Source organism: Xyrauchen texanus, chromosome 31 (assembly GCF_025860055.1).
Source record: "Xyrauchen texanus isolate HMW12.3.18 chromosome 31, RBS_HiC_50CHRs, whole genome shotgun sequence".
In the NCBI taxonomy this organism is placed as follows: domain Eukaryota; kingdom Metazoa; phylum Chordata; class Actinopteri; order Cypriniformes; family Catostomidae; genus Xyrauchen; species Xyrauchen texanus.
The window spans coordinates 31,898,199-31,920,895 of NC_068306.1; the positions used below are offsets into that span (position 1 = coordinate 31,898,199).

At 41.6% G+C, this 22,697-nt stretch overlaps 1 long non-coding RNA gene across 1 annotated transcript; it reads right to left on the reverse strand.

The window, feature by feature from the left end:
• Nucleotides 1-18,598: 18,598 nt before the first annotated feature.
• On the reverse strand, nt 18,599-19,175 carry LOC127624639 (uncharacterized). The gene is made up of 3 exons (XR_007968201.1): nt 19,140-19,175; nt 18,815-18,974; nt 18,599-18,728 (listed from the first exon to the last, which is right to left on the reverse strand). It is a non-coding gene; the product is annotated as an uncharacterized LOC127624639 (long non-coding RNA).
• Nucleotides 19,176-22,697: the final 3,522 nt, after the last annotated feature.

Sequence of the window (22,697 nt, forward strand, 5' to 3'; positions counted from 1 at the left end):
ATTTAAATATATTTCAGAATATGTGCCTCACCTTAAAAGAATAGTTCTCCCCAAAATGAAAATTCTCTCATAATTTACTCACCCTTATGCCATCCAGATGTGAGTGACTTTCTTCAGCAGAATACAAATGAAGATTAAGAATTTCTCAGCTCTTTTGGTCCATACAATGCAAGTGAATGGGTGCCGAAATTTTGAAGCTCCAAAAATTACACAAATCAACAATAAAGTAATCCATATGACAGCATTTAGTCACAAAATTTTACAAGGTCTGAGATTGTGCACATAACTGTAATTACGCATAAGGATTGTTCATCCTGGATTCTCTACATAAAATCTGAACTCTGATTATTTACCTGTGAACTTCACATAAGACACAAGGGAAACATGACTTCTGGTAAAAACAGAGCCATCATGTATGGAGAGAGACACAATTGAGGTGTTCCCTCAACAAGAGACAACCAGGAAAGTCTTTGCTCACACTGGCAGAAAAAATCTGATTTTATGGCAAATCCAACTCAAATCTGTTTCGTATTTTGAAGTCTGAACCAAACCACATGTTATCTGATTTTTTAAAATCTGGAAAAAAAGTGGAAATGGGGATTGTATGTATTAAAACTACACTGGAAAAGAGTCTCATTCCAAACATCCACAACTTGTGTAAATTGTGTAAGTTAACACGTGACCATCTACATTTACATTTCAATGACGCCATTCAGACATCATACATCAACATATGAAATGACACCTTTAACTAATGTTGTATTGTCTATGTCTGTATGTACTTGAATACAAATTGTTTTAAGAACAAATATGGGTGGGGTGATCTTACAATCAGGTTCCAGAACACCTGCCGGTACTCCGCTTGTGCCTGTAGTGGCGCTTGGAACCGTTGTTTCAGCTCCAGACGTAACTCCATAAGGGCATGTTGTTGGTCTTGCTGGATGCTGGCAAGGGACATGATAACTTCGCCCAGCGGTGTAGTCTCCAAAATGCTGTTATCCTCCAAATCCTCTCCCTCTCCCTAAGACTGACACATGACGACACCCCCTCATGCCATAGAATGACTTCCTTACTTCTGTATGTTGGCAACCATTCACTTGCATTGTATGGACCAAAAGAGCTGAGACATTCTTCTAAAAATCTTAATTTGTGTTCAGCAGATGAAAGAAAGTCATACACATCTGGGATGGCATGAGGGTGAGTAAATGATATGAACATTTCTGAATTTAAGTGAACTATCCCTCTAAGGGCTCTTGTCAGATCTAGATGAATTTGTCATTTAGAATTTGTCAGAAACCTTACTAGTAATTATTACATTGAAAACGTGAACAATGTACCACAGGGAAATATAAACCAAATCAAGATCATATTTTATCAATGCCTGCTTTCCCTTTTTTATAGCTTTTAGTTCAGTGTAGTTACAGTTTTCAGTGTTGAAAGAATTTAGATCATTAGTTCTGTACAGTCTCACCGCTCCCTAAACAAAGAGGACGCAGCCTGCATAGGGCACCAAGCAAACGGCAGAGCAAAAGACATTCATACTTAACGTGGATGTTTACATGGATTTAAACAGATAATCATCCTTAAGTAGCTGTGACAGTTTTCAGAACACCTGCAAGGGCATGGGTTAAATGTGTAAATACTGTTTATAACATTTGGGATGCGGGACAAAGCACACTGATATATTGCTGCTCTGATTTAAAAATATACACTTAAAACTGATGTCACAATAGCCAATGTTTACAGAATCACCCAGAAAATTACCTTCACCATGTCACAGAAAAGCCTGCTTTAGCATTAGAGCCACAACTTACCTCAGCATGCTGCCTTAAGATGGAGCTGCAATTTTAATATTGAAATATCCACTTGTCTTGGTGTTAAATAAAGGAATTGCATGATGAAACTATAATTTGTTTTACTGTGCAGAGTGAAGAAAGTGTTTCACTTAGTTAGAAGAGCATGATTCTGCTGCAGTGATGTACTCAGCTTGAGGGACAGTCTCTGTCAGTGCACATTCTGTGTGAACATCCACTCTCATACAAGTCCCATTCAATAATCTCTCAATAAATTACACATTAACTAAATTTAAACCCAGTAATGTGATGACAGGAACACCACCCATTATAACGAAGTAAAAGTAAAAAAAACATTATTAGAAATTTACTTGAGTGGGACGAAAAAGTATCAACTTTTAAACCTACTCTAAAAGTATTTTTTCTTTTAAGTAAATGTAATGGAGTAAATGTAGCTTGTTACTACCCACCTCTGTTTTTCATGCTTTTTTTTTTTTGTTCAAACACCTGATGATGTTTTGTACGGAGCCCCCGATGTGACCTGTGCAAAAAAAAAAAATCAAAGAGACTATCGCGTGCACATGTGAAACTATCGCGTGCGCATGAGAAACTTTCGCGTGCGCACGAGAAACCATTCGATTGTGTCTCTGCCATCATTAATTTACTCAAAGATACTAAGAGCATGGATGCGCATGAATTTATGATATATTTTAAACTTGGCATTCAATACAAAGACATTACTGTCTATGACATTTGTAATACTGTCATGGCTGAGACACGCTTTGATCTTCCAAAGGACACTAATCAAGCAATAGACTTGTACTTGCATTTAACACTAGAACTACTGGAATTCTATAACTACTAGAATGGCCATAGTGGTCATTCTGACCGTTCATACTAGACTGCAGAGTTGTAGTCGAGACCAACTCACTCGAGTCCGAGTCGAGACCGAGACCAGAGAGAGTCGAGTCCGAGTCGAGACCAGAGAGAGTCGAGTCCGAGTCGAGACCGAGACCAGAGAGGGTTGATTACCTAATTTACTTTTATTTACTTAGTGATAGTGGTTTAAAAAAAACATTATCAGTTTAGGGTAAAAAGGCCACATAGTAGGTGGTGTTAAAGTAATTTTATTACAATTTGTCAGTATTAAGTGCTCTTGTCCACATAACATCATTTCATTGTACCACTATATACATCCATATAACATTTCTAGTACACATAACATTACTGTACCACTCTATACTGTAAGTCCACATAACATTTCTAGCCACCAATCACTGGGCGTGTCAATCAATTTAAAGAAATATTATATACATACATTAATAATCATGAAAAATATTTTGAATTGGACTCGAGTGGACACGGGAATAAGAAGAGTCCTAAAATGTTCGAGTACGAGTCAATACCGAGTCAAAATGCACACGAGTCCATGACAAGACCAAGACCATTAAAATATGGTCTCGAGACCGAGTCCGAGACGAGTCCGAGTCTCGAGTACTACAACACTGCTAGACTGTACCAAATGTCATGTCATATTTACATTCGAAACTTCTATTGAGGTTTTAGAATGAAGCTTCTAATGTCTGTCATCATATTTTATGATGTCATAAATGTCAATTTTATAACTTACCAGTAGTTCTTAATTGCTCTTAATTTTGTTCTCTCTTATGCACAACAGTGCACTTTATTTTACAGTCCATTTTCAACAGTATTAACAGGGGTTACCAAATAGTGTTGTCTTTGCATTGATGCCATTTAAAAGAAAACATTTTCAAGAAATTAAAAAGTAATTATTTTGCTGGTCTATGAATGTAGTGTGTGATTGACTGTTAATGCGAAACTGCTCTCCACAACAGTGCATTTTATTTTTCAGTCCTGTTATTAGTGTATTACCAAGGACTTAGTAGTTATGCCAAATAGTGCCATATATGTATTACACATATTACAAAGGTTAAAGAGCAGGTAATTGCTAATGGTTATGTACAATGGGGCACTTTATTTTACAGTCCTGTTTCCATAGAATTACAATGGATATACTAGTGAATGTACCTAGTAGTGTCTTGGGGCCCTATCTTGCACCCAGCGCAAATGACTTTGTACACTGACGCATGTATCATTCCTATTTTGCACCCGCGCAAAGCGGGCTTTTCCCTCCACAGATGCACGTCGGTAAACTAGGAAATGAACTTGCGCTCCCTGGGCGGGTCGGCGCAAAAAGGAGGCGTGTTTCGGCGCAAACATTCCCTAGTGCTATTTTGCAGTTCCAGAAAACAATTGCGCCACTGACCAGAAAAAACCTAGTCTAAAGTCAGTGGCGCGTTGCGCGTTGTTCATAATGCTATTTTAAGCGCGCATGCTTGGCCATAATGTAGCGGGTGCACAACGCGCATACACTTTGATTCTCTCATCAACACAGATGCAGCAGTTTTTATTTTTGCAAATCATACATTATAACAAGGAAAAATATTAACACATGAGGGAAATCATTGTGGTGTCCATGAAGATGTAAAAAAATGTAGGCCTAAATCTAACACATGTACCCAAATTTTTCAGGCTAATTGTATTAATGACGGATCAGACCTGTTTGCCCAATAGTGGCAAGACACATATGTAAGGACATCTGACAAATTAGTTTGTCCGTCAAGAACCAGGAAAAAAAAAATCTGAAGACTTCGAAATCACCTTTACCATAATGTATGTACATTAAAAACCTTACTCTTTAACTTACCAGATAAGTTGAGCATTCTCATATTGTTTTCTATTGCACAGTGAGATGGAGTCTTGGGACAGAGAATTAGACGCCGGAGGGAGAGGGTCTACCGGCCCAGACAGACCTATCTCTCCCTCAGTGAGTAGGAATGTATGCGTAAGTTACGCCTTCACCGCCAGGCTGTGACAGACATCTGCCATCTCCTGGCAGATAAGCTGGGAACTGATGCACCCTGTCCCTATGCCTGCCCCGTTGCAGTGAGAGTTACAGCGGCATTGCATTTCTATGCATCTGGGTCGTTCCAGCACCCCTTTAGCTCCATTGGAGGCATTTCACAATCTGCCATAAGTTCGGCTATACATGCAGTTACATCAGGTCTAGTCCGACATGCTGGGGAATACATCCAATTCCCCGTCACACCTGACAGCCAGGAAAGAGCGAAGCATGCGTTTTCTGCAAAGTATGGGTTCCCTGGTGTCCTTGGTGTTATAGACTGCACCCATGTGCAGCACGTGCCCCATCAGAAAACGCACTTGTATACGTCAACCGCAAGGGAACTATTCAATCAACATACAAGTCATTTGCGATGCTAATAGTAAAATCACCCATGTCTTTGCGAATTATCCAGGCTCGAGCCACGACTCATTTATAGCAAACTCTGCCATTCCTGCCATCTTCGAGTGGAATCCCCTGTTGGATGGGTGACTATTAGGGGACAACGGGTATCCGTTAAAGACATCGTTGATGACACCATTTTTGATGCCAGCAACAATGAGTGAAATACGGTTTAATCGAAAACACGCTGTGTAATTGAACAAATGTTCGGCATACTGAAAATGCGCTTCAGGTGTTTGGATAGGTCAGGAGGCACTTTACAGTACAGTCCTCAAAAAGTTGCAGCATTCTTTGTGGCATGTTGTGTTTTACACAACATTTCCATAAATCAAGGTTGTGTGGTTGACATAGATGAGGAAACATTAGAGGACTTAAGGAGACGTGATGGTGAACTGCATGTGCCGATGCCACTTAACCCATATGCCCCAGCAGCAGCAGAAGAGCTGCTGCGTCATCTATAGTGAGGTAAAACAAATTAATCTCGGTCTAATGTTCGACTACATTTAAAAAATATAACCATGCATATATTCGTGATTCAAAATCAATATCAAACAGTAATTGATAAAAAAAAAAAAATACAAATGGAAAATTAGGTTGAAAAGATTTAAACAGAATAAATACCAATCCGCCATGCAACATGCGCACCTGCTGTTAAAGGGTATGTTGGATGACGCTCTGATTGGTTTATTTCACGTTATGCCCAAACCACACGTATGAATAATGAAGCTATTTCAGACCAACCCCTTTTAAACTTGCGTCGGGCGCAAGAGTCATTTATCCCGCCGGTAAAATAGCAACAGCGCCCAAGACCCGCCCACAAAGTTACTTGCGCTTCGCGCTTGATACTTGCGTTTCAGATCGTTATAATAGGGCCCAGTAATTATCGGGCAGTGACAGATGTTGCTGCTTACAGAAATGTTCTGAAGAGAATAGGAATAGGAAGAGGAGGAAGCATGTATTCTCTACACCAATCCATTACAATCAGTGCTTAATTTGTAAATGAAGAATTGCGAGGTCAGAAACAATGTGTTACAGAGTCTATTTAGTGATGCTTTGTTTTAGTCGTTATGTCCTTACTGTGCCTTTAAGAGAGTGATTGGTGCTGAGCAGTAGCCTGTCCTGTGTAATGTGTAGAGCCAGTTGAGAAGCTTCAGGTTGTTCCTTGGCTTAGTGAACTATTATGGCATATTTTTACCTAATTTGCCCACAGTGCTAGCTCATCTCTACAGTTGCTTCAAAAGGGGTGTTCATGGAAGTGGCTGGCACCTCAGCAGCTGGCATTCCTGAAAGTAAAGGAACTGTGGCATTCGACACACTGCTAGATGATTTAGATCTAGACAAAGACAGTGTGCTGTCATGTGATGTATCACGCTATGGAGTAGGGGCAGTTCTGTCGTATGTCATGGAGGATAGAGTAGAAAAATCCTGTGGGGTATGTGTCACATACTCTCAGTCCAGCTGAAAAGGGCTATTCTCAGTTGGAGAAGGAGGGGCTGTCTGTTGTATTTGCCTAAATAACTTCCATCAATAACTATATGGTTGTTCCTTCACTATTTATTCTGATCATAAACCCCTCATGAGCCTTTTTAGCGAATCTAAAGGAATTACACCTATGGCAATAGCCAGAATTCAGCGTTGTGATTTGACTCTGTCAGCTGACACCTTCCTGAAAGCCCAGAGGCAACACACCTACCTCCAGAGACTGTTATTGATGGAAAGACTGGAAAGTGGGGTGTAAACTGGGAAAGAGATAAAGAGTGGACAAAGAAAAATCCTGTGTTGTCGCTAGTAAAAAGATATAAGATGCAGGGCTAGCCAGCAGCTGTGGAGCAGGGAGTCATCAGGCCCAAACAGCACACTAAGTGTGCTGGATGGCTGCATTCTCTGGGGATCACGAGTGGTAGTCCCTCCACCAGAGCATGCCCAAGTGTTAAAAAAGTTGCATGATTCCCAACCAGGGGTTTCATGGATGAAAACCTGGCCAGATCATATGTTTGGTGGCTAGGGATGGACCAGGCCATAGATGACATTGGGGTCAATCTTGAGAGTTCGAAACACCTTAAGATCTTCGAGAAAAGGCCAATGAGAATAGGCAAGTTGAATTTGCAAGCCACGCCCCCTGACAAACGGGTATAAAAGGGAGGCCAGCAAGCGAGTTCATTCAGATTTCTTTCTTCGGAGCCGAGTGGTCGCACTACAGAAAGCTGAAGTCGTCTGCTCACTCATTCACCTTCCCTCTCAGAGTGTTGCTGTTGGATCTACAGCGCTTTCCAGCAGTCTTTCTCCACTCTGATGGCTCAGGCATCTCTTGTGGCACGAACCTGTCCCCAGCACTTTTTTTTATTTAATTTTCCCTTGCAGCTTGCTATTTAGAGGACTGTTAAAAGCACATCTTGTGCACAAGGCAGTGTTGCCCTTTGACCTAATGGCCTCCTCATTTTTCACATTATTCTAAAAACTTTTAGAATATCTTCTCCAAACCTTAAAATATAGGCAGCCTGATTCCTTGAGGCTAATTCATGCTGGCCTATTTAAAACCCTGAAAAAAGCTGTTGCTGTACCAACTGGTTTCTAGTTGGCCACTGTCTAGGAACATTAAGTTCAGAGAGTAAAACTGATTGTTCATGGACTAACATGAATTATAGACATGGGCATCCAAAGTTAAGTTTTAACACACATTGTTAAAAACAAAATTTTTCCCAAATTTCAGCACTTCTAAAATGCTTCCAAAGCTTTTTGCTGACCAAATTTGCCAACTAAAGCTGCCAAAAACACCTGGAGTGTACAAAAGGACATAAACGTCTAGATTACTGTTGTAACCTCTTTTCCCTGATGGAGGGAACGAGACTCTATGTTGAATGAAGTGAAACTAGGGGACTTTGAAGGCCTCGGTTACCTCTGAACTTGAGAAAAGGCCAATAAGAAATTGGCAGACAGAATTTGCATGTCAAACCTCCGGACATACAGGTATAAAAGGACGGAATCATGTGTTTGTCCATTCAGGTTTTGCACTGAGGAGCCGAGAAAAATGTTCGGCCATAGCAGTGGCTTGGTTCAGCGTCGTGGCCTGGGGGACACAAAGTCTTGTTCCCTCCATCAGGGAACAGAGGTTACAACAGTAACCTAGACGTTCCCCGTCTGTCACTCACTTCGACATCGTGTCGAATTAAGTGACACTAGGGGACCCTATTCAATCATGCCATGCTCTGAAACGTGTACGTGCGCTGCTGATGGAGGTACGGGCAGGCAGTTGCTTGCCAAAGCAACAGGCTGCGTCAGACTGCACGTACCCTTCCCCAACGCCCCATAAAATCGTCATAGACTTTTTAGGTTCCCAGTACCCCGAAGGGGGGAACTAAGCGACGTGTCAAGCATGGGAGCAGGCCGCGCCAACCACGCCTTTTCTCTCTCTATGTCTCTCGCAAGAGTTAAAGCAGTTGGGGCCCTCTTAACGCTATAACACGCATCGGTGAAGGCGTTCTTTTACAACTCCTATTCTTTCAGGACCCCACGGAGACCACCACCTGCCCAGGCTGGGGGGAGGTAAAGTGTGGCGAAATAGGTCACATGGGTTTTCAGGCCACATGTGGGAATGGCGCAGTGGTAGATCCTACCTGCTGCAAGGCAGAAGTTGCTACAAACACGGCGACTGGGGAGCAGCGGGGACTGCCCAAGGGAGACGCGAGTCCACCCGTAGGGGGGCCGTACTGCGGAAAATACACATAGGAGGATTAATCCACACAAGGGTCCATCATGTGGAGCACCTATTCCAACACAGATTAATTTTAGTACCCGTAGTGGGTCTGGTCGGGTAATTCCTCAGCTAAATTCGCAGACCAGAGAACTAGGGAGTAAGAACATCCAGGGAACGCAAATCTAGTGGACTCTCCAGGGGGAAAAAGCACACATGATCACCTCAGTGGATGGGAAAGGAACTATGTGCAAGCAGAACACCTGATCAGATGTTCTGCATTCCTGAGTTCTATGGGCTCGGACCTGAGAGAACACGGGACGAGACCGACTCAACCCTGAGATTATAATATCTTGTAAAGGTATTGGGTGTTGCCCATCCCGCTGCTCTGCATATGTCTGCTAGGGAGGTGCCATTGGCCAGTGCCCATGAGGATGCCACACTTCTTGCTGAGTGTGCTTGAAACTGCACGGGGTGGGCACGGCCTGGGTGTGATAGGCCAATGCGATTTCTTCAACGATCCAGTGGGAAAGCCTCTGTTTGGAGACAGCATTTCCTTTCTGCTTTCCACCAAAACAGACAAAGAGCTGTTAAGAACATCTAAAGCTCTGCGTGTGGTACACATAGGTACGCAAAGCACGCACCGGACACAGCAACGAAAAGGCTGGGTCTGCTTCCTCCTGGGAAAGCGCTTGCAGTTTCATTACTTATACCCTGAAGGGGTTCATTGGAACCTTGGTCACGTAGCCCGGTCGCGGTCTTAGGATGACATGGGTGTCTACCGGACCGAACTCCAGGCAGGTGTCACTGACAGAGAACACTTGCAGGTCCCCAACCCTCTTGATGGAAGCGAGCGTGATCAAGAGGGCCGTCTTCAAGGCTCTGAGCTCAACTGATTCTAGCGGTTCGAAGGGAGGTCTCTGAAGGGCTGAAAGGACCAAGGAGAGATCCCATGAGGGGAACAGGCATGGCCTGGGAGGGTTTAACCTCCGGGCGCCTCTAAGGAACCTGATAATCAGATAATCAAACTTCCTTAGGGACTTAAATGGCAAAATGACGTACCTGGCGAGGATACTGAGCGGAGTGGAGCAGGTAGTGTGGCGTCGGGAGGCAATATCGCGTCCTGAGGATCTGGTGCTGAGAGAAGACTCGAGGCACTTACCTACCTCCGCACACCCGGCAGGGGGAGGGTTAGTGACTGAGGTGGAAATCCCGTTTAGTTGTCCTCTGGACTTGTCAGAATCGGCTCACTGCCATCCTCAAATCACCTCCATCGCCAGCTGGGTCGTCCCAAATCCCGTGGGAAAAAGGAGCGACGCGACGACAGTTGGAGTGGCGTTCCTCCTTAAAAAGGACAGCCGTGACCGCAACGTTGCCATCATAATGTTCTCGAAGTGAGAACACGAACCATCCATAAACGCTGCCTCGGTGTGATCGCTGCCCAGACACACGAGGCAGCGTCTGTGACCATCAGGAGCGGAGAGAAATCATCCTTATCTGGGAACTACACAGGAGGGGGGAAGGGCATCTTTATAAAGATGCGTCCTGAAAAGGACATTCAACGCCAGCTGTGTATTGCTCTTTTATAGAAAATACTCTCTTTTAGAAGCGCTGTTGACACGCCCAGGGGCAAAGCTGCACTGCCGTGCAGAGAAGGAGAAAGCTGCTGATATGCGCCATAGATCCAACAGCATACGTTCTGCAGAGGTGAGTGGAACAGTAAGTGATCTCAGCTCACTGATCGCACAACCGCTCGGCTCAGAAGAAGAAATCTGAATCAGGAATAATTTTGTCAGTAGCTCATTACAATTGATGTCATGATCAGTTATAAATAATGACAACCAATGGCCTTTGACATAATTTACCTAAAACCTACTGTGACATGTCAAAGCAAATTTGAATGCAAATGAAATCTGAGAGCTGATCAGCAAATTACTTCAACTTTGGTCAGTTGCTTAAACAAAGCTATGATATGGCTTCAGAAGTCTTGGAATATTGTGCAAGGGTCAGTGGATATTTGGAGCATAGCCCAGACATCTGTGTATATGTAATATCTGTGAGGTCTCATTTATGTAAAGCAAATCTTTAAATATTTCTGGGACTAAAACTAAAAGAGACATTTATCTCATCCTAGCATATGCTGAAAGATCAGCAGTTTAATGCTATGAACTATGAATTTTAGCAAATTGCTTTTAACATTGAACTTTAAAATGTGCTAAAAAAACACTTTTTCTCTTTCAGCTTTACGTAGTTCAACACATATTGTGTACAATTGACAGTTTTATGTCATATCATTGATTCGTCTGGCATTTTTTGCAAATGTATAATTTAGCAGTATGTAAATAGGCTAAAATTGGTGTTTATGAGAAAAAAATGTTGCTAGATTTGTGTTGAAGTTTACAAAGTTCATGGATTTGCAAAAAACTGTAATGTCCTGCTTGTGAGTTAAAATTTGATAATTCATTGAGCAAATCTATATATTACTCTTTGTTTTCATGTTATTTTATAAAAATATTTGATACTTATTGCATCTGGATAGACTAACTTAACACAGTTTCCGGTCTCTCACCAAGACAGGCATTTTGACCGTTCACAGCCACAGTCGCGATCGCTCCTTTTGCATGCGTGCAAATATGTGCAGGTAACTACTTTCTTACACCATGGATCAGGATCTGATTTTGCTAGTTCAAAAGATGCGCATAAGCCTCCACAACGTCACATTAGAACTAGTAACGATGGCTTTGGCTGTTTCTAACAAGTTATTTGAAAAGGATGTGTGTGTGTGTGTGTGTGTGTGTGTGTGTGTGTGTGTGTGTGTGTGTGTGTGTGTGTGTGTGTGTGTGCGTGTTTTTGTGATTTACGAGGACAATTTTGTAAGTTACAAATTAGTAATTACAAGGGTATTATGCTATAAATGTGATTTATGAGGACATTTCTAGTGTCCCCATAATTCAAATTGCTTAAAAATCATACTAAACAACGTTTTATTGAAAATGTAAAAATGCAGAAGGTTTTCTGTGAGGGTTAGGTTTAGGGGTTGTGTTAGGTTTAGAGGATAGAATCTATAGTTTGTACAGTATAAAAGTCATTATGTCTATGGAAAGTCCTCATAATGATAGGTAGACCAACATGTGTGTGTGTGTGTGTGTGTGTGTGTGTGAGTGTTTGAGAGAGAGTAATTGAATGTGTGCGATTACCTACATCTGTCACAACTCCCAAGCAGAAATGAACAGTAAAGCTGAAGCTACTCTATTCTTCAGCTGTACTATTAGCAAAGATTGGAAATTGGAACAGCCAACGGTGAAAGGATGTTAAGGAAGTCCCGCCTTACAGATAAAAGGGCCAATCACGTTTTAGATACAGACATTGCATGTCAATCAACCCGTGAACGTGCATGTGCATCGGTTATACAAGGGGGAATTGTTTATAATTTTTTTGTGTGATCTGCGATTTTGCTGCTGATTTGAAATATTTTCTTTGATCTTAATATTGACCAACCGTTTTGGAGATCTCAATCTTTCCCTATTTAAGCAGATAGGGGCTGCACTTATATGCCGCTTGTTTACATAGCTACCCGGGATGTTCCAAATATGGCCTTTGGTGACGTTGGTGTTTGTCAGCTTGCTGAAGATAATAGAATTTTGGTCAAATACAAACTAATTTCTTTATGTAAAAATAGCTGTTAAAGGGGGGTCCTCTCTTAGAATTTTGCAAGACCCAGTTCGAGTCAATAGGTGTGCTCTGCTTCATGCAGCACTGTGCAGACCGACTGAGAGGCTGCACAAGCTCTGATAACGACAGCTTATTCACAATTGGCCAGATTCACAATGTGACAACAGTGATGTGTGTTTGATGGGCTGAGATAAAAAGAGAGAAGCTTCTTTTTTTCAGGCAACAGGAAGTGGTGTAATTCTGAAAATGTACTGTAATTAACCCTTTGTTATCATTAAAACATTATTGTAAAGATAATTATTCTGGAACAACTGAAAGGGACTTTTAGTTTTCAGTTATGTTGCATAACTCTGGCAAATTAATATTCTAGCTTATTTTGTCACAGGAGACTTTGTAAATGTTGCTTTTTGCACAAAAAGATTGGGAATATTTTCTGCCTCAGTAGGGATAGAAGCAACTCCTTAAAGCACAGTCATCGCCGCAGGCTTCGAAAGAGCTTAGCAAGCCCTGCCAGGAAGACAGAACGTGATGTAAGCACTATTTTGGCCAGGCATGAACAACTTTCTCTAGTATGTGGGGAGGAATAAATAAAACTTGTGCATAGATTAACATAATCACACATCTCTAATTGATGATGGGGGGTTGTACAGCACACATGTTGTTATGACAGGTAAAATCAGGCTTCTAGAGAATATTGCCTAGTAAGTACTCAAGCCTGCAGGGATGAGTGGGAGGCCCCTATTTACATGAACTAATCTCAGTGAGCTTATTCATGGCTTTCATTCATCGGAAGCGGCTATCGGTTGTAGCCACATTTCCCAAGAAATGGGGGAGGGTTGTCATAATTGTTTAGCTTTCATTTCTCAAATATGCCATACTATTTATTAAAAATCCACATTTATAGGCTCTCCATACAGCCAGTGCAATATCGTTTTTAAAAGCTAACTGAAGCGCTATACATAAACTGGTCTTAAAATATGGGCCATGCTGGCAGATCAGCATTACAATATTTGTTTATCTTTATTTTTTTTCCCCCCTCTTTCATGGAGAACAGCTCTTGTTAAGGCTATATAATTTTGTTTTCTTTTTTCTCTATCAAGCCGCATTGTGATTTAATCTGTCTAAATCCATCCCTGACCCCAGCGATGACCTGCTCAATGAATCAAGAATGCTTTTCTCCAAGGAATGACAGATTCGGATTTGTGCTGTCTAGGAAATGTCTGGTGCAAGTCTGACAGAGAATATGAAGTGGAGCAAACGTTCAGAGACACTGACATTCTAGCTAACTATATTTATTTTGTTAAAAAAAATTTTTTCTCTTATTCCCAGGTTTGTAAACTTAATGACAACGAAGTTATAAGGTCTTTGCCAAATGCTTTATAATTCTGGAGGTATGTCCCCAGGACTTCCAAACCTAGCCACTCCCAAAATCCCCTTTGTCCATGGTTTGGATATTTAGGCGACACATTGCTCAGGGCTCTCTGTAATCAGACGATCCCAAACAGTTTGTTATGTAACAGTATGTATAAATTGTAATTTATATCAGGTCATTGCAATTCGAATTTCTTATGTTTTGATAAAATGTCTAACTTTGACGTATCACTGTCTAATTGGAATTGATGAATTGATTATGTTACCTGGTCAATAAATTGTAAACATTTGATTTATTCTAACTGACTCTGAAATTGCTTTACCCAAACAGATTAAACGATTCGTATGTTACCGCAAGTCTGCGTCAGATTAGTGACGACTAATAATTGGCATCGATTCAAATGTACTTGGTTTGCAAAGACAAAAAGGGAATTTCCGTTTAGAACAGCAAATGCTGCTTGACCAATCTAAATCCGGGTGTCTTACCTCTGTTTTGATTTGATGTTTCTCCAGATAAGTGTACGTGGGAAACCATGCATGGCCAATCCAAAGCTATTACAAGAGAAGTTATGTTGGTCAACTTACATCTGTAATAGTGGCCGTGACCTCTACTGAAGAAAATGTTAAGTTACATTCAAGTGTATGCAATTCCATGGGGCTATACTGAAGTATCTTTGATTGTGTATACATGAACGTGACCGATCTCAGGTATATAGCAATTACCTCTGTTTGATGAGCCAATACTGGCCGCTTGTGATCGTGAGACCCGTGGTGTAGAGAAAAACACGTGAGGACCTCAAAGCGACATAGTTTCTTAATCTAAACGGGTAAAATATAGTTAAAGGAGTTAAACGAATAATCAAACCTTCGCTCACTTTTAATGATGCTCAGATAACATTAAAAACCTTTTTCATTATTGGAGTCAGATGAAATAACGAGATAATACATAAGAGAAAATGTATTTCATTTAATATTGTTGTGTTGCGTACAAGGAAAGACAGTAACTCGCAGAGACCTTCACCCGTATTATTGGAGACCGCCATTGGACCGATAAACGGGCTTACAATTCTTAATTATGATCATCAGAATATCCTTTGCCCAGAATGTCAGTCTCTTGTTGGAGAGGAAGAGAGATAGTGGTAAAAGTTATTTTAAAAGTTCCTTATTAGGGCAGTAAAAAATGACCGCATCATCATCATCAGCTTTGCATATATTGTGAACCACAGAACAAAACGTTTTACATCCACTGAGTATCATAATACTCTATCATAATAAATCTTAATTTAACAAGCGATTAGCTGGTCCTGAAAATCTGAATGCATTTCTTAGAGCACCATGGCGAATTTGGTTTAACAACCTGATGTGTTGCAATGAGCACTCTCATTTATGCTGCTTACGCTCACTCTGTCAATTAACCTGCCAGCGCATCCCCGATGGTCCAAGGCCTCATGTGAAGGTGGAGAACAAAAAACAAACAAACAAAAAAACATTTAAGATAGATTTGTGAGGGGAGCAGTACAACAATAAGTGACCTTAGAGTGTACACTGCCTTGATCCCAGATAGCAATAAGTCGGCGGGCCGCTGGCGGTGCTCTTTTGACGGCGCTGGGGCCGTGTCAGGCTTCGGGACTGGGGCCGTGTCAGGCTTCGGGACTGGGGCCGTGTCAGGCCTCGGGACCGGGGCCGTGACAGGCCTCGGGACCGGGGCCGTGACAGGCCTCGGGACCGGGGCCGTGACAGGCCTCGGGACTGGGGCCGTGTCAGGCTTCGGGACTAGGGCCGTGTCAGGCTTCGGGGCTAGGGCCATGTAAGGCTTCGGGGCAAGGCCGTGTCAGGCTTCGGGGCTAGGGCCGTGTCAGGCTTCGGGACTAGGGCCGTGTCAGGCTTCGGGGCTAGGGCCGTGGTAGGCTTCAAGACGGGGGCCGTGGTAGGCTTCAAGATGGGGGCCGTGGTATGGAGCGCTGGTTCAGTGTCTGCCTCCCCTACAGTAAACGAGGAACCAGCGTACAGTAGGGTGAGGTCAATAAACTGAGCCAGGTTAAGGGAGCAGCGACCACCAGGCATGAATGATGAGGCTGGCTCATTCAGTCCATGTTGAAAAATGTCTTTTAGAGCTACCTCATCAAAATTCACCTGGTTAGCCAGGGCACAAAAATCCACAACATAAGCTTCTAAGGTTTGGCTCCCCTGGCGCAAAGCCAAGAGTCGGGCCGCTGGCTCCACAATGTTAAGGGCAAGGTTATGAGTTCCACAACCGCTGCCCTGCATAAACAACCCTTGGCAAGCACCCGAAGAGCCGTCAAACCTCTCAGGGGATTGAAGGCTTACGGCGCTCAGGGATGCGTTGGGAGCATCAACGGGCTCAGGGGCAGACACAGGTGAAACGGGTGAAATAAGTCAGAAATCGTACGTACCTGTGGCCCCTGCGCCGTGAGTGCTCGGTGATGTCTCCCAACAGTAGATCCTTCAGCAGAGCGTGCAGAAAAAATCCGCTCTAGTGAGCTGCGTACATCCGCGGGATACATTGTGACTGTCTTAGGTGAGGTTGGTTATTCTGTAGCGAACACAAGTTGAGACAGTCACAATGTCGGGGAAAAACTGCTTTATTAAATAAAAGCAGGCAACAGTACAAAACAAGGGCAAATCCAGCGAAGAATGGTCAGGGTGAGCGTTAGGTCAAAAGCCGGGGAATCAAGATATAAACAAGGGGGCAATCCGGGAGAGAGTAGTCAAAGGGAGCGTGAGGTCGAAGCCGGGGAATAAATATACTAACAAGACAAGCGAGAGGAAAAGACAGGGGAACAAGGGGGGCTGGCAAGCTAAGGGGTAAACGAAAGGAGTACAAAACTGACGAGACTAGCGGGGGGCGAAGAAGCAGGGGTAAACTAGAACAATAACCAACACCCGTGAAACGGATGTGCTGTGGTATTTATAGGGGAAGGTGCAGGTGTAAACAATGAAAGGTGATGAGACGAGTGCAGGTGAAACGAATAATGGGGTGATTGAGACGAGTGCAGGTGGTCATAATGTTTTGGCCATAGGAGCGTGCATGTGAGCCCGAGGAGAGAGACCAGCTAACGAGCAGGAGATCTCGAGGGAGCAAAACGAGCGCGTGAGCTCGAGGGGGGCGGAACAAGCGTGCGAGTTCGAGGGGGCGGAACAAGCGTGCGAGCTTGAGGAGTGAGTGTGTGTGCGACGAAGCGGGAATGGGGCAGAGGAGCGGGGTTCGTGACAGTTTGACGGCGCACCGCCGGCGGCAGCCGCTTTTTAAAAGCGGCAGCTGGCTTCCTACCGCCTTCGTTCCGCGGCCGGCCCGCTGGCTATCCGCCTTTCCGCCGCCGTTATATCGAAGGCGAAGCGTCGGAGGCAAACGCTTTTTTCGAGCGATCTGCGCAGCTTATTATGTATATATATATATATATATATATATATATATATATATATATATATATATATATATATATATATTTTTTTTTTTTATGCAGTTTATCAAGAATAATGATTGATCAAACCAGACAAATTTCCATTTGGCGTTTTAATTCCACATTTCAAAGTACAGTAACTGTCATTGAAACAAGATGTCAGATCACTGAAATATAAATAACAGAAAAATACAAACATTATATACACACACACACACACACACACACACTAAAGAACATGCAGGTTTCCAATTTTTTTTTTTTTTTAAACACTATTGTAACACTTACAATAATTGTTAATAATATAAAGAGGTCTGCTCTGGGATGAAAAGAATTACCAGTAAACATAAGCAATGAGGATATTTGGTACCAAAGAAAGTGCAGGATACTAAATAAATTGAGGTATAACATTATATTTACAAGTCATTTCTAACAATAGGTTAAGTGGTAATAATTTAGAGTAAAGCTCTGGAGTAGAATATACCATTATAACTGCAATGCTGACCTGTGGCACAAGGATTTACAAGCTATATTTAACAATAGAATAACAGTTAAGCACTGTGATGGAATGAAAGTAGAATTTTTGGTACTAGTTAATGTGCAATATCAAATATCAGGCATGAAATAGGATTTACAAACTATAATAGAATCGTTAAGCACTGACGGAATGAAATAAGCCAATACTAAAGTCACGGTAAGTAGAATATTTGATCCCAGATAATGTGCAAATATCAAGTATTAGATGTATAATCTAGGATTTACAAGCTATATTTAAAAATAGAATAGTTAAGCACTGTAACAATGAAATAAGCAGCAAATTGTATATGAAATAATTGAGATCTTTGGTATCAAGGAATGTGCAGGATAACAGGTATAATATACATTTTGACATTCTACTTACACATGACAACAAGTGGGAATAAATATAATTAACAGCAGAAAATCTGGCTGTAGAGAACACAGCCAATCAGAATGTCTGGAGTGGTTGGGGACTGCGTGGCGTAGTGGGCTAAGAATCACCGGTTTTCCCCGACCTCCAGAATGAGTCAGTGCAAATTGGCATATCTTCAGTGATTCCTCGTGCACCTGTATAAAAGGACAAACCATCTCATATTCATTCAAGGAGCTGCCCTCAAAGCAGGGTCACGAGAGAAAAAAAAAAAAAAAAAAAGCAATTTCCACAGTGAACAGTGTGAATTGGGTGAGTGTAGTCTGACACTTTTAGCAGGCTATTTTAGGGGTCTTGATATTACTGACTGCAGGATAAAGAAAGGGTTCCAGTTGTCAGTGATGCTGGGGTGTCAGTAGTCAGCCTAGGTTTAAGGGGTCCCTCTCAGCTGTGCGGCGCCTTTTTCCACCTTCATGTTCAGATGCTCCTTTCAGGTAACGCGTAACGTTAACCTGGATCGCCTCATCAGTGGCATCCTGGGTTGCCGGGTTCTTCCGGATGGCTCCTGTAGAAAATAAAGATCTGTCATTCCATTTGAATGGCATAAGGTCATACACATCTACTTAAATATAAAAAAAATATCCAACTTACTTTGAACAATGGTCTTCAGGAACATGTCTCTAAAACATGCTTTATCCCCTACACCAGTCCAGGTTGTATTGATGGAAAGGTGATTAGAGAAGATACTCTGAAGCATTCGCCACACGGTTGTCTTTAGGTCCCTCCCACATTTGATTGCCAAAAACCGAAGCTGAAAATACAAAAAAAAACATGTTACAAATTACATTTCTCTGAAGCTTCTCATAAATTTAAAATGTGACAGGCTGTGGATTCAGACTGTAGAATATGCAGTGTACGATCTTAATTTACTTTTTAGATTACCCTATGGCGTTATAAACGAAATCGGCACACTTACAAATCGTTGCTGGAGCTCTTTATCCTGCCTCAAACTGTTGTCAAGCAACGCCAAATCTTCCTGGGTGTCTAGGGGGGAGTAACAGATCCCCTGGCAGGGATAACTCTCCAACAAACACATTGGCACTGAAATGTTGCGGCAGAGCATTTTGTTGTCCATGCTACGCACAACATCGCCAAACTCCAAGACGTCGCAGCATTAGGGTTTGATCTGCACCTACAGGGGTTCCCAGAATAAAAGAATAAAGTAGTCAGTCCTGGTCCTTCAACTACTAAACTATGACATTTATATCTAGGTCTACTACATGTACAGGTGGCCCCAGTGGGAATTAAACCAACAACCACAGGTGTTGTTTGCAAGTTGTACCCGATTGCCCAGTGCGAGCAAATGTCTTCAACATTGTCCCAACTTGCTTCACCTGCTCTTGAAGTGAGCCGCTGTCACCTGGGAAGTAACAATATATTGATTAGCAATACACTAAATATAATAGTAATATAATATAACCACAATTATCATACCAGTAACTTTCCCTGTAATTTCTATCCACAGTATGTTATGCATGGCATACAAGTTCATAATGAAGAACCCTTATGATAACATCAATTAAATTTTTTTTCTCTGAAGCAGAATATTTGTTTGTAAAAGGGGAGGAAAAAGAAAATAATGAAATATTGGTATACAGATTTTGGTTGATATATCATACTGTACAGTGAAATTTGCTATTGTTGTATCCCTACTCACCTGAAGGACGGATAGATCAGGCAAATCTCCAGTCAGGCCTTTGTAAAGTGTATGCTCCTGCATATCCACAGGTATTTTAATTCAAACATGCAACATATTGTAATAAATCTACAATATGTCAGCCTTTACCTTACACCCTCGGTTGTTGCTCTACACTTTTATTATATTAAATACTTATTTATATAGCATGCTCACTGTATAATCATGATAGCCTAATACTTATAACACAAGATTGCATCTTAAACGAATGACCGAGTTGAAAACTTGATTAAGAACGCATTTTACACAGAGGGGACCAGTTAGGGAAACTTACCTGCCTACAATAACTATTTTCATTTGATTTGAGTTACATTAAACATGAATAACCTTAGCCGAGTCCCCAGGAACATCGGGCTATTAAAGTAACAAGCCTGTAACTGCGGTCTTATCAATTCTAGCTTCACCATACACTCAAACTGTGAGGTTTATCTGTTTTCCTCATGGACCTGTAGCACAATGCCCTGACAGTGACTTCACCTGTGCCCTGATCTTTATTAGAAACTGAGAGGAGAGCAAGTTAATATAATTTATAATACAATTATCACAAAAATTAACAAACAGTCTGCTTTAAAACTAAGAAAAAACAAGCTTCTATACTAACCTTACATAAAAAATGAACACGTGGCGAACTAGCTTAGCCGCTATCTGCCAGCACACCACATTAGATTAAAATACTTACCCTTGTAGTTGTGCAGATAACTCGATATGTAGAGTTTAAAGCCCTTGTCCCTCTTGCTTGTCAGAGCAGGGGACCAGGCATCAACAATGCGATGAACATCGCTGACGCTTATTTTCGGAAGATTCTGGAGACATCGAGTAAAAACAGACATTTTGGGCGACGCGCAAGTAAACCGGAAACAGATATGGCGACAGCGGAACTTCATAGTTCAGTCTTTGTAATGTGTTTTAGCAATACATTTTTAACATTTATAATGCGTTTAGATTTTTTTTTATTGCCTTTACAGGGACTTTATCACTTTCTTAAACATTGGTACAAGTCATAATTGCAAAACCTGTAAAAGGTAAAATAACAAAAAATCGAGGTTGGAAAAAATGTAGACATAAACGAAATTTCTGCGCAACTGTGAAACCAGAGGATAATTTCGCTTTTTCATTGAGTTTATCCTTCACGTCAAAACAGGGATTTTCATGTTTATGACAGATATCACCATAGTTGCAAATTAATAAAAAAAATTAAAGTATACCCGATATTTTGGCCATGTTGCAGATGTCTTTCACTGTTCACTGATAGTCAGGCATTCGTGAAAAGTCTAACTTCATCAATTTATTCTGCTAAATTGTTCATACCATGAATTAAATATCTATTTTAAAACCTAATCAGAATCATAAAGATATTTATTGCCAAGTAAGTTTTACAAAAGGAATTCTTTTTGGTTTATTGGTGCATGTCTCAAATGCGCAGCAATCAAAGAAATGTAAATAATTTTCAAGTGCATAAAATAATTCAATATATTTTACATATATTACTGTATAATCGCTTCAGAGTTTCAAAGTAATTTAAATGTCATTTCCTAAACCTTACCTTATCATGGAATCAAGAGTCAAGCCTCTGTTATAAACCTTAATGGCTTTGGAGCAAAAAATAATAATAGCCAACATGGCTGGTCGATTTTGAGAGTAGAAATCCTTGTATTTCAAAGCGGCTTGCCGCCAGCCGCCCGCGGTCGATCAGCCCGAGGCAACCGACTTTTCGCGTGCGGCATCTCGCAAGAAATGGGAGTGATGAATTCGGCGGCAAACGTTTCATCCCCGCCAGTGGGACGCACCTATAGCCGACAGCTTAGGGACGGCAGCAAAAAGAAGCCGTGCGGATATTTTTCGCTATCTGGGATATTCCTACAAAAAAATCAATATATTTTTTTTTCGAGTTTAACAGTTTACAGGAACTATACAGTCATTTACACAGAAAAAACATATGAATAGACCTTATTCACGCTAGTGCATATTTAGATTTTTAATGGAAATGAGGCTGTGAGGGTTAGACGTACCATCTATTCAATTGCACGAACGGTATAAAACAGAATAAAACTCCTAGATCACATCTGATTTTCCACAACTCATGCTATCTGGAGTTCTTTATATACTGAATGTTCTTGGACAGACATTTTATTCATGTTTTGTCCGCAGAATGATCCAAAAACAGAGATGGCGTATCCAAGAACAAAGATGGCGTAATTTAAATGTAGACAGTGTACATTTTAATGTGGCCAGTGTACATTTAAATGTAAAGGTGAGTTGAATGTGAGTTTTATTCTGACTGCTGCCTCAGAAAAGGACAGCGATCGATGGGGCTGTATTATATTTTTTTATTTTTAAAGAATAAAGAATGAGGGAATGAGACGTTGTGTCGAAGAAGCGACACTAGGGGTCTCTCTTAAGAGGCTTTTGCATCTCTGATCTATGAGAACAGGCCAATGAGAAATTGCCAGACAGAATTTGCATGTCCTGCCCCCGGACATACGGGTATAAAGGGAGGGAAATGCACCTGTTTCATTCAGGATTTTTCTCAGAAGCCAACAATATGGTTCGGCCACACAACTTCTCGTTCTATCCATCAGGGAACGGAGGTTATATCCGTAACCTAGATGTTCCCCGTCTGTCACTCACTTCGACATTGTGTCGAAGAAGCGACACTAGGGGTCCAATTTAAATCACACCATGTGCTGAGCCATGTACGTGTACTGCTGACACAGGAGAGGAAAGGTATTTTTTTGTACGTGCCAAAGCGACCAGCTGTGCCAGGCTGCACGTACCCTT